The sequence below is a fragment of the Scyliorhinus torazame genome, chromosome 6 (assembly GCF_047496885.1).
Source record: "Scyliorhinus torazame isolate Kashiwa2021f chromosome 6, sScyTor2.1, whole genome shotgun sequence".
Classification (NCBI taxonomy): Eukaryota; Metazoa; Chordata; class Chondrichthyes; order Carcharhiniformes; family Scyliorhinidae; genus Scyliorhinus; species Scyliorhinus torazame.
The window spans coordinates 230,962,163-230,975,942 of record NC_092712.1 but is presented as its reverse complement, the minus strand read 5'-3'; positions in this window follow the sequence as shown (position 1 = coordinate 230,975,942).

Genomic DNA, 13,780 nt, shown 5'->3' with positions numbered 1-13,780 from the left:
CCATATATAAAGGACACCACACACATGATCTGCCTCTTTCCAGTGGAGAGAGTCAGTGAGTACAGACACAGGGTTGATTCAATATTACACCCACCACGTGGATTGCAGCAGCTGGTTAGTCAGTCTGGTAGCTATAGTAGGATTAGTAGTAGTGTCGAACCCGAGTGATAGAAGTGTAAATAGTTTAATAAACGTGTTGAAGTTATCTCCACGTCTGAACCTTCCTTCGTCAAGTGCACCACAAGGAAGCCGCTTATGTTACACCTACAACATAACAAATCATGGTACCAGGACTGAACTGTTTCAATCCAGATAGCCATACCTCAGCGTACAGTGACAACCAGCAACGATACCCAGGCAAGATGTTCGAGATCTGGGTTCCGCAGCAGCTCCAGTGCCACGGCGATCTCCGTGAAAACTGGCGGGCATTCCGGCAAAGGTTTGAAATCTTCCTGGTGGCAGCCGAACTAGAAGAAGTGGCCGATCCTGAAAAAACAGAGCTTCTCCTCGCCATCGCCGGTGCCAGAGCAGAAGAAATCTTTTAAAAATTCAAGTTCTCCAAAGGGCAAAACAGGAGCGACTTCCAGGCAGTCCTGGTCAAATTCGGCAAATACTGTGAGGGCTGGTTTAGCACACTGGGCTCAATAGCTGGCTTTTAAACCAGACCATGGCAGGCCAGCAGCACGGTTCAATTCCAGTACCAGCCTCCCTGAACAGGTGCTGGAATGTGGTGACTAGGGGCTTTTCACAGTAACTTCATTTGAAGCCTACTTGTGACAATAAGCGATCTTCTTCTTCATCTTAGACATTTTAGTTATTCGTTAGTGCCATGTTAGTAATAAATAACTTTGTTCATAAAACAAAGTCTAATGTTCTTTGTCCACATGGCAATATCTAGATTCCACATCAGCCCAATCAAAGAACATGACACATACTGCTCTTTTGTTACAATCTTTACTGTTAATACAAGTGGAAGAACATCTGTGCAGCAAACTTAATCAGAGGGGCAAGTGTCAGGCACAGTGCTGATTAATTAACTGGCTGGCTTCGGAGAGGGGGGGGGCTATCTTTAGTGATTTTTAAAAGAGCATTTATGTGATTTTAAAGGATGTCAGGTCTATTTTATGCACTTCCGAGACTGCAACTTTTTGTCTTTTCACACCAGCGCAAATTGAATACAACTTCTGTCAAAATGGTACAAAGTCAGAATTGGTGCAGAGAGGTTTGTGCCCCTTACTGATGGGTTTGGCATGATACTCGACGAATTCACTTCATGTCGTGGGCCTTTGAATGTATATTGAATTTCATATCAATGTATTAATTTGTTTGTTAATACTGAATAAGTTCAACATCACTTTGTCCAGGGTGAGAGATGAAAAGAAGAGCTACTTATTAAACCTTGTTTTCAATTTAAATGCAAAAGGTTATAAGAATGGTATTTTGCAATATTTTAAAAATGAAGGTGCATAACTTCCTCAGAGTCACTGTGGTGCATCCGCAAGGCTGAGAAATATGTGGATAGCACATTTAGTGTCTGTAGCTAAGAAGTACACAGACAGAGATAGAATGGGTGACTACCAGAATATCTAAGAGAAACAGGCAGGTAATGCAGGAATCCAGTGAGGTTATCTCGCTCTCTAATCGCTTTTCCATTTTGAATACGAGTGAGCTAAATGGTTCCTCAGATGACTATAGAAAAAGCCAGGTGTGTGACACCTGAGATGACTCAGCTACACAGAAGGGGAGGAGGAAGAGTAGTAGTACGCCACTGGGAGGGGATTCCTCAGAGCGGTCCAGGTTATGGGAGAAGTGGGGCATTTCTGCGGCCTTGGAGGTGACCCCAGATTGTATGTTGCCTCTCTCGTGCCAAGATCAAGGATGTCATAGGGCGACCCTTTTGTGGGAGGGTGAACAGCCAGAGGTCATGGTCCATTGGGACCATGATGTGGAGATGCCGACACTGGACTGGGGTGGACACAGAAAGAAGTCTCACAACATCAGGATAAGTCCACCAGATCTATTTGAAATCACAAGCTTTCGGAGCACTGTCCTTCACCTGATGAAGGAGCAACGCTCCAAAAGCTTGTGATTTCAAATAAACCTGTTGGACTTTAACCTGTGTTATGAGACTTCTTACATTGGGATCAATGACAGAGAAAGGAAATGGAATGAAGTCCTGAAAGCAGATTTTATGGAGGATATCTCAGAGAGTAAAGGGAACAGCTGATGAGTTTGATGGAATTAGAGTAAGCAATAATAAATCATTTGATGTGGTCAGAGTAAGGGGGAAGGTCAAAAAGCCTAAATCAGGATTAATGTGCATATATGTGAATGCACAGAGTGTGGAGAATAAGATTGGTGAACTACAGGTAAAGGGTGACAACAATTATTGCTGCAACAAAGACCTGGTTCAAAGAAGAGCAGGACTGGTCATTAAATATTCTTGGTTCATGGGGAGACAGGAAAGGAACAAAAGAGCAGGGCGGAGTGGGGTACGGCGGGTGGAGTAGAGGCAGTATTGATAAAAGATGGCATTACGGTACTGGAGAGAGAGGATGTTCCAGAAGGGTCAAGGACGGAATCTCTAGGGCTCGAGGTGATCACTGTAGTATATCAGCCAGCAACTAGTGGAAGGGATTTAGAGGAACAAATTTGTAAAGAAATTACAGAGAGGTTCAAGAATTATGGAGGAATTAATATAGGGGGCTTCAATTATCCAAATGTTCTGCAGGAATCTGTATCTGATCCAATGCGAGGGCAGGCAATGGGAATGAATTGGCCCAACTGGATCAAATATTAGTTGGAGAGCATTTAGGGGATAATGATCATTGTGTCATCAGATTTCGGTTGGCCATGGAAAAAGACATGGAACAATCCAGAGCCGGGATAATTAATTGGGGGAAAGCCAACTTCAATGGGGTGAAGTTGTTGCTGCGATTCAGCGAACTCAAGTTAAAGCAGCTGTTGCGCCAAGACACGCCCCGCTGTCCAACGGTAGTTACTCAGTCTAACTGAACCAGCTATGCTCTAAGCCACATGCTGGGGTGTGATGCTGAGGATACACCCTGTCTCACTCTGTAGATGTTGGTCTGTGGAAAGAGGTGGAATGTGAGTGCTTCATCCCTTTTATAGTGAGATACCACCCCTGAGTGTTCTGACTGCTCATTGGTCGTGTCCTATTCTATGTGTTCATTAGCTGCATGTTTGCATATCATGACACCTCACCTTTTTTTAATGTATTGTTGGTGTATGTGAATGTATTTGCATGTGAATGAGTCTGTCTAACATGACTGACGGAGGACAAAAGAACAGAGCAAACAAAACAAACGTTCAAAAGTCCAGTCTCTGAGGCTTGCGTCTGATCCTGGTCGACCGGTGGAGAGGTGGCGGAGTATTAGTGAGAGACAGCATGGTTTTGTGAAGTGGAGGTCGTGTCTCACTAACTTGATAGAGTTTTTCGAAAAGGTCACAAAGATGATTGATGCAGGTAGGGCACTGGATGTTGTCTATATGGACTTCAGTAAGGCCTTTGACAAGGTCCCTCATGGTAGACTGGTACAAAAGGTGAAGTCACATGGGATTAGGGGTGAGCTGGCAAGGTGGATACAGAACTGGCTAGGTCATAGAAGGCAGAGAGTAGCGATGGAAGGGTGCTTTTCTAATTGGAGGGCTGTGACTAGTGGTGTTCCGCAGGGATCAGTGCTGGGACCTTTGCTGTTCGTAGTATATATAAATGATTTGGAGGAAAATGTAACTGGTCTGATTAGTAAGTTTGCAGACGATACAAAGGTTGGTGGAATTGCGGATAGCGATGAGGACTGTCAGAGGATACAGCAGGATTTAGATCGTTTGGAGACTTGGGCGGAAAGCTGGCAGATGGAGTTTATCCGGACAAATGTGAGGTAATGCATTTTGGAAGGTCTAATGCAGGTAGGGAATATACAGTGAATGGTAGAACCCTCAAGAGTATTGAAAGTCAGACATATCTAGGTGTACAGGTCCACAGGTCAATGAAAGGGGCAACACAGGTGGAGAAGGTAGTCAAGAAGGCATATGGCATGCTTGCCTTCATTGGCCGGGGCATTGAGTATAAGAATTGGCAAGTCATGTTGCAGCTGTATCGAACCTTAGTTGGCCACACTTGGAGTATAGTGTTCAATTCTGGTTGCCACACTACCAGAAGGATGTGGAGGCTTTAGAGAGGGCGCAGAAGAGATTTACCAGGATGTTGCCTGGTGTGGAGGGCATTAGCTATGAGGAGCGGTTGAATAAACTCGGTTTGGTCTCACTGGAACGACAGAGGTTGAGGGGCGACCTGATAGAGGTCTAAAAAATTATGAGGGGCATAGACAGAGTGGATAGTCAGAGGATTTTCCCCAGGGTAGAGGGGTCAATTACTAGGGGGCATAGGTTAAAGGTGCGAGGGGCAAGGTTTAGAAGAGATGGACAATGCAAGTCTTTTACACAGAGGGTAATGGGTGCCTGGAACTCACTGCCGGAGGAGGTGGTGGAAGCAGGGACGATAGTGACATTTAAGGGGCATCTTGACAAATACATGAATAGGATGAGAAGAGAGGGATACGGACCCAGGAATTGTAGAAGATTTTAGTTTAGACAGGCAGCATGGTCGGCACGAGCTTGGAGGGCCGAAGGGCCTGTTCCTGTGCTGTACATTTCTTTGTTCTTTGTTTGGGACGACGGCGCCTTAACAGGCAGAATGGAAGCCTGACCGGTGGCCTCGCGGTGCGAGGTATCAGGTGGTGACAATTCAACATATGGAAATGGAGGAGAAAGTGGTTGCGGGCAGGCAACTTTGCGCAGTGCCCATCGATTCCTTCGCACGATGGAGCCATCAGCCATCGGTACAACATAAGAGTGGGGCGCGGCCTGTCGAACAACGACAGCCGGGGCAGACCCCACCATCCGAGATCTTGATCCTGACAGTGTCTGCCGGGGACAGCACCGCCAGATCGATGGCACGGCCCTGCTTTTGATGGTCTCTGAGCTGCTGTATCTTCTGCAGCACTGGGAGGTGATCCAGGTTGGACAGGTGTATGGCTGGAAGCATCGTCCGCAGGTCCCTGTTCATCAGGTGTTGAGCCGGCGACATGCCAGTGGACAATGGAGTCGCCCTGTACGCCAGCAGTGCAAGGTGTATGTCGGAAGCAGAGTCCGCAGCCTTGCAGATGAGCTGTTTCACAATGTGCACCCCTTTCTCGACTTTTGCATTGGACTGTGGATAGTGCGGACTGGAGGTGAAATGCTGGAAATTGTATGACCTGGCAAATGTGGACCATTCTCGACTGTTAAAGCACGGGCCATTGTCGCTCATGACGGTGATTGGGATGCCATGCCTTGAGAATGTCTCCTTACAGGCTTTGATGACGGTCCGAGAGGTGAGGTCCGGGAGCTTCAGCACCTCAGGGTATTCGAGAAATAGCCAAGATCAATACGTAGTCGCGACCATTCGCATGAAAGAGGTCGATGCCAACCTTGGACCATGGAGAGGTCACTATGTCATGCTGTTGGAACATCTCCTTGCTCTGTGCTGGCTGGAACCGCTGACAGGTAGCACAGTTCAGGACCATGTTCGTGATGTCCTGATGCCGGGCCAGTAGACAGTTTGCCGGGCTCTGCGTCTGCACTTCTCGACACCCAGGTATCCCTCATGAATCTGGCGCAGCACCAAGCTCTGGAGACTGAGCGGAATGACAATCCTGTCCAGCTTGAGGAGGATACCATCAATCACCATCAGGTCATCATTCACCTTGTAAAATTGTGGGCACTGCCCTTTCTGCCAGCCATTGGTGAGGTTGTGGATGACGCGCTGCAAGAGGGGGTCTTTGGATGTCTCATCATGGATGAGAACTACCTTCTCATCTGTTGCCGGGAGAGTGCTAGCACACAGCTGCACCTGTGATTCGATGTGCTGGATGATCTCCAGCGCTCACTGGGCGAGGTGATGGGGCGGGACAATGCATCAGTGAAGATGAGCTCCTTGCCAGATGTGTACACCAAGTTGAAGTCATATCTCCTAAGTTTAAGCAGGATTCTCTGCAACCGAGGCGTCATGTCATTCAGGTCCTTGTGGATGATGTGGACCAGAGGCCTATGATCCGTCTCGACAGTGAATGTCGGCAGGCCGTAGACATAATCATGAAATTTGAGGATGCCGGTCAGAAGACCCAAGCACTCCTTCTCAATCTGAGCATATCTGATTTCAGTGGGCGTCATGGCCCTTGATGCGTAGGCTACTGGTGCCCAGGATGATGTGTCATCTCGTTGAAGCAACACCGCACCGATGCCATCCCGACTCTCATCTGTGGATATCTTTGTTTCCGGGTCCGGGTCGAAGAATGCCAGGACTGGTGCAGTAGTGAGTTTGGCTTTCAGCTCCAGCCACTCTGCCTGATGTGCCGCCTTCCACTCAAAGGCAGTTGACTTTTTCATCAGATTGCGTAGGGCCATGGTGTGTGTGGCCATGTTTGGAATGAACTTGCCCAGAAAATTGACCATACCCAAGAAGCGCAGTACCGCCTTTTTATCCTCAGGGACCTTCATCGCCTCGATGGCATTGATTTTGTCTGTGCCTGGGCGCACACCATGCTGTGAGATCTGGTCGCCTAGGAACTTGAACGTCAATGTGCCAAAACAACATTTGGTCCTGTTTAACTTTAGGCCATTGGCATGTACACGGCGGAATACCTTCTGGAGATGGGACACATGTTCTTCAGGGGTCGTGGACCATATAATGATGTTGTCCACATACACATGAACCCCTTCAATGCCTTCCATCATCTGCTCCATGATGTGATTAAATATCTCCGATGCCGAGATGATGCCAAATGGCATGCGATTGTAGCAGTATCTGCCAAAAGGTGTGTTGGAGGTGCAGAGCCTTCTGCTGGACTCTTCCAGCTGGATTAGCCAAAATCCCTGTGATGCAACCAATTTGGTGAAGAAGCGCGCGTGTGCTATCTCACTCGTGAGTTCCTCCCGCTTCGCGATGGGGTAGTGCTCCCGCATGATATTCTTATTGAGATCCTTGGGATCAATGCAGATGCGCAGGTCCCCCGAAGGCTTCTTTACGCACACCATTGAGCTGACCCAGTCAGTCGGTTCGGTGACCTTGGATATGATGCCTTTTTGCTGAAGATCTTTGAGCTGTGCCTTCAAGCGCTCTCTCAGTGGAGCAGGGACACGTCGTGGTGCGTGGACCACTGGCTTGGCATCAGGTCGTAGCAGAATCTTGTATCGATGTCGTGGAAAATGGAGTCCTAGGGCCTGTCCCCGACCGCATGCGCCCCCTCCTGTAACTCCCCCTCCCCCACTGCCCCAAGGCCCTGAAAAGATGCCTCGGGTTCTTTTCGTATTATGCCCAGTGGGTCCCCAAATATACGGACAAAGCCCGCCCACTTATCAAAGCCACCATCTTTCCCCTGACGATTGAGGCCCGCCAGGCCTTCAGCCGCATCAATGCAGATATTACCAAAGCCGCGATGCATGCGGTGGACGAGTCCATCCCCTTCCAGGTGGAGAGCGACGCGTCAGAGGTCGCCCTCGCCGCTACCCTTAGACAGTCAGGCAGGCCCGTAGCCTTTTTTTCCCGTACCCTCAACGCCTGCGAGATCGACACTCCTCAGTCGAAATAGAAGCTCAAGTCATTGTGGAAGCTGTGTAGCATTGGAGGCACTACCTGGCTGGGAGGAGGTTCACCCTCGTCACCGACCAACGGTCGGTAGCCTTCATGTTCAACAATAAACAGCGGGGCAAGATCAAGAATGATAAAATCTTGAGGTGGAGGATCGAACTCTCCACCTATAAGTACGATATTGTATATCGTCCAGGGAAGCTCAGCGAGCCCCCAGATGTCCTGTCCCGCGGCACATGCGCCAGCGGGCAAGATGACCGACTGCGGGCCATCCACAATGACCTCTGTCACCCGGGGGTCACCCGGCTTCTCCACTTTATCAAGGCCCGCAATCTGCCCTACTCCACCGAGGAGCTCAGGGCCATAACCAGAGACTGCCAAATCTGCGCGGAGTATAAGCCGCACTTCTATCGACCAGATAAGGCCCACCTGGTGAAGGAATCCCGGCCCTTTGAGCGCCTCAGCATCATTTTCAAAGGGCCCCTCCACTCCACTGACCGCAACACGTATTTTCTTAACGTCGTTGACGAGTACTCTCGTTTCCCCTTTGCAATCCCATGCCCCGACATGACCGCGGCACTGTCATTAAGGCCCTGCATAGTATCTTCACCTTGTTCGGTTTCCCCACTTACGTCCACAGTGACCGGGCTCCTCATTTATGAGCAACAAACCGCGTCAGTATCTGCTCGGTAAGGGCATCGCCTCGAGCAGGACTACCAGTTACAACCCCCGGGGAAACGGACAGGCGGAGAGGGAGAACGTGACGGTATGGAAGGTTGTCCTCCTAGCCCTACGGTCTAGGAGTCTCCCAGTTCCCCGCTGGCAGGTGGTCCTCCCCGACGGGCTCCACTCCATTAGGTCACTCCTTTGCACAGCCACGAATGAGACCCCTCATGACCGCCTATTTGGTTCCCCAGGAAATCCATCTCCGGGGTCTCGCTTCCGTCCTGGCTGACGACACCGGGGACCGCCCTCCTCCGAAAGCACGTGAGGAGCCATAAGTCCGACCTCCTGGTCGAGAGGGTCCAGCTCCTTCACGCCAACCCCCAGTATGCCTACGTGGCGCACAACGACGGCCGACAAGATACAGTCTCCCTCCGGGACCTGGCACCCGCCAGTTCCCCTGCGACCATCACCTACCCGCCCCCCCCCCCACCCTACACCGATCACCGCCCCCAACCCTACATTGTCTACAGCCCCCTCCCCCCATCGCAGATCTACAGGATGAAGCTCCAGAAGACATGCTCCCGGAGTCAACACCGTGCCCGCAGCGACGAGTTCAACACCCGTGCCCGCAGTGACAAGTTCAACACCCGTGCCTGCAGCGACGAGTTCAACACCCGTGTCCACAGCGAAACCAGAGCTCAGGCTATCGCAGCGAACAATGAAGTCGCCGGACAGACTCAACCTGTGAGCCCACTTCACTCCTGCTGGACTTACAATTTTTAACGGGGGGGGTGAATGTGGTGAATGTATTACTGCTACCATTCACCATTGTATTACATTACATTACATTGTATTATGTTGGTGCCCTTGTGGGCTCCGCCCCCTCAGGGGAGGTATATAGATCTGCAGCCTGTAGGCAGCACTCAGCACAGAACAGTCGCAGGCAGGCACAGTTCTAACTGATTAAAACCACTGTTCACTTCAACTCTCCGTCTCGTGTGAATTGATGGTCGCATCAGGCTGTACCCCTGAAAGGTGGGGCGGGAGTGCATTATGTCTGAAAGAACTGATGGGAAACATTTAAGAAGCAGTTAAGAAGCTGTGGTACTTTGAGGAATTGTTGAACATGTGAGAAAAGGCGTGGCAAGATTTTCAAATGTTGGACTGGAGGTCTTGTTGAAAGAGGCTGTGAGAAGCAGAGATTTCCTGTATTCTCAAGGATCATGAGGTGCACCAGAAAGCTTCTCAGGAGGTATGGACATAAATTCTAGAACTATGGCTCCAAGAACATGGATGCAGTACAGGAAGAAATTCACAAACATCAAAAGTCTCTAACGTTCTGTTGCTGAAGTCTATCATGATTCCTGACTGAATCGTAAAGTCTTGTTTCACACTTGGCTGCTGCAAAATGTGCCAGTTTACTAGGTTCGCTGATGCTTTAGGGTCAAAGTCACACCTAATGAAGGTATTATTGAGCATTACCTTTGACTTGAGTATGGATATAAAATTGTTCAGAACCGTCTGTTTGTCTTCATGCTTTGGTTTGATTGTGCTTCCATCTTTGTTTCTGTGCACCGCATGGTTTCTCGGCGTGATGAAATCGATGTAAAATTGTTCTTCAACATTGATTTAATCTATTGCATGCACGGCTCGTGCCTGATCGCTTTGCAAAGTGCCTAACACAGCCACACTTGGAACAGGCCTTATTGTAGGCTGGACATTGCTGTGGGGGTTGTTGACTCACATTTCTGGCACAAGATGGCAGCGGTGGCTCCTGTTGGATGCTTAAAATGGCCGCCCACACTGGGACCACGTTTCTTCATTACATGCGTCACAGCACTAATAGCGCTGGCTTCTTCATCCACGTTGGCACCAAAACATTTTACGCAGAGTACGCCTATTCTTTGCGCAGCAATCTCGTTCGCCTGGTAAATTTTTACTGTTTTTTCCTGTACTAAATCTTCCTCCCACAATAGTGCAAAGCAGATCAAGCACGCCATATACAATTTGGTCGCAGATTAACAAGGATTGTACGTCACCAACGTTACGTGACTGGGCTTTCAATCTGAGGTCTGTGACAAAACTATCAAATGATTCGCCAGGTCTCTGGGTATGCAGACAAAAATGTCATTCTTCTTGGGGGAATAGTGCTTATCAATTGTTTTGTTACTTCATCGAAGTTCTTCCGATCCCCCTCACTTTCAAAGACAAATTAGTTATATAGTTTGAGCGCTTGTGAACCTGCCAATGTTAGAAGCAACGCGATTCGCCTTTCATCAGACTGGGCCTGTAGGCACATGGCCAAAACTTAAAGTTCGAACTGCTGTTTGAACTACCGCCAGTTCTCACCTACGTTCCCAAATATCTGAAGCTGGTGGGGGGCCCTCAGTCCATCCATCTCGAGCTTCAGCATATTTCCGTGTTGGGTTGCCTCAGGTTGCAGTTCGCCAGACCGGTCTTCAAGCCTAACATTATCACTGCCGTTGCCAACCTCAAATCTTCAGTACACCTGCTACCATGTTGTGTTTGGTCCCTTGTACTTTAAGATGAACTCACCAAACACTTCGACCTGTCCAACCAAGATCCTTTTATTGTGTCTCACGCAGTAGGATGGCATCAGATACAGAGCACGTTATCATGGAATCTTGCTACTCCTTTGGAACTTACAACTTCTGCTGACCTGTTGTACATCTTATTACCCGCTACCTCGTGTTCGGCTGGAGATGGCTGGATGAGCATCTCTTTATATACAGGTCTACAGGTCACATGACCTTAGTCTTGAGACCACATGGTGTGCCTGTATCGCCACCTGCTGGTTGGAGGTCTCACACCATCCAACTGTGATATGGCCTACAGGCATATCACCACAGCAGTTATTTTCTGGATGCATTCAAAGTATCTTTTCAAAGTATGTTTGGAAACAGGATGAGGTTCCATTGCCTCTTGGAATATATCCACCCCCACAATCCAGTCAGTGGTTGAGTGTAACCCTGCCCCCCCCCACCCCCCCCCACCCCCAGCACTTCAGCCAGCAGTTGACGGTACATCCTCAAAAATATTTGGGCTTGTGTATCCATTTTAAACAACTCACAGATCTTACTTAAAGTTCAATGTTTTGTGCATAATTCCATGTATTTTCTCCATCATCTTGACGGCAGAAATCAATACCAGTTACATTTCACAGATAATTATATCTCCATATGTCACGGAGCTAGAGAAGATGTATGAGTGCTTCTGTATCATTCATATAACTCAAAAAGTTCAGCATCGGAGTGGTGGAGTGTCCTTTTTGGAAGTTAGCGGAAAAAAGACAGCACAAATACATGTTAAATATTCTAACAGCGTGAATAAATTAATAAGACAGGGAATGATAATATTCATTAAATTAAGATTGTATCAGCGTTGTCAAAAGTGTACAGAAGAAAATGAAATTTTCTTTATGGCAAAATTGGAAAGAAAATGAGTCGATTGTCCCTTTCATACTAAATTAACCATTCATGCCTTTGAATGTAGATGATTATTAATCTTCCAATCTTATAAGATAGGTGCATACATTGCCAGCTCTTTGGTTTATTAAGTGCAACCCAACTGCAATTGACAACCTCCATGTCAAAAGATTGACATTAACAGGAGAGTGTCCTCAGATAGATGCAAATAGCTGATACTAAGTATATTGATAATGAAAACTTCAAACAGGCGTTGTGAGCATTATTTTAATTTACTTTCCAAATAATGGCTAATGCACAAACATATGAGGTCAAAATCCTGATCTATTCGATCATCAGGATTAACATAAAAATACATTGCAGTGAATTTGGATAATTAATTAGGAAATCAAGAATAGAAAGGGACCATTTATTGTCTTTTGAGTCTGTTCCACCAATCAATGCTATTATGCTTATCCTTTTATACCCCATCCAGCAAAAAATCTACCAAACTCAGGATTGAAATGATCAAATTGAGCATGTATCCATTGTTTTTCTTTGTTGAACATCTATCGCACTTTGTGCAAATTTGCTAAATTTCTCTCCTGAATCGACTGGCTCAGATTTTAAGATTGTGTGCACTTAAGTGGGACTGCTCCTCCAGTAGAGAGAGAAATAAATCTCCTACTCTATTAATTCGTTTTAAAATCCGAAACAAAAAAACGTGAATCAAATCACCCTTTGACACTTATATTCCATGGAATATGAAATTAGTTTATGTAGCTTCTCCTTCTAATCTAACCCTTGGAGGCCTGGTGACATTCTGGTTCGTCTATGTTAAATAAGAATAAACAATACTTAAATGAGGAAAAAAATAAAATGTGCACATTGACTCAGAGGGTTAAAGAGAATCAGAAAATGATTGATATTTATGAAAACTGTTGCTTGAGCATAGATTTGTTTTCTATGATGGCACATTGCACATTTATTCTGTTGGGTTTCATGAAAGCTTCAAAAACCTTAACAGTTTAAAGTCATTTCGAAACAGGTAATGTTTCCTAAGTGAATAAGTCTCATGTCTGCACACCTTGTTTTCAAGATGATTAATAATAATAATGATAACAACAGCGGCATAAAATGCATTTAAATTGAAGGCTTTTTGCCTGCACAGTTTGTAACAAGTATGCAGGTATTTCTTCCAAGAGCACAGAATGAGCAGACAACCATTAACCTTTGGGCTGCGCATTGTTATCACAAAGAAATACTGCTTAACGTGAGTGTATCAGATATTTCAGGAAGAGTTTTTCTATTAAGGAACAACAGACAATAGCCACACATTGATTTTACGAACACACAAACACAGCCAGTTGTCAGTGGGATGAAAAGACCATTATTTCTTTTGCGCTGCTTGATAAACCCTGCCCTAGTTTTAGCTATTCCCAACCAACTTGTTTTGTGTAACATCAGCATTTTTCTCCAGATTGCTGTGACCACTTCCTGAACAAAGGAAACACAGATAATAGGCCTGGGCTACAGTTCAAGCTGGTGAAGAAGAAAGAGAAGCCCACAACAGAACCTGAAAGAATCGTGTCTAGGTCAAAGGTCAATTCTGTGATCTTATTGTCATCTCTCCTGCCTTCACAAAGGTCTGTCTTCCATTACCCTATTCTGGACTCTTGCCAGTTGAGACAAAAAAGACTTCTCAGTAGGAAATGTGAAAGCTGATGGTGAAGTATGGATGATGTGACCAAACATAATTTAGAAAGGGCAATGGCAGCCTTGGTTATTTTAACCTGATTGTGTGATTCTGTGATGAAATACAAGTGTTCAAAATGTTGACTAAAAGAGCAGTGCAAGCCCATTTTATCCCTTTACAAATGCAGATTCTTCAACCTACCGAAAGTAACGTGCTCATTTCATAAATAAATGGCAGTGGTTGCTTTGAAAAGCCGGCTCTGCCTTTGAAATAATTTTTTTCACCAGCTTGAACTGTAGCCCAGGCCTATTATCTGTTTTTTTTAAAGAATGGCACATCGAC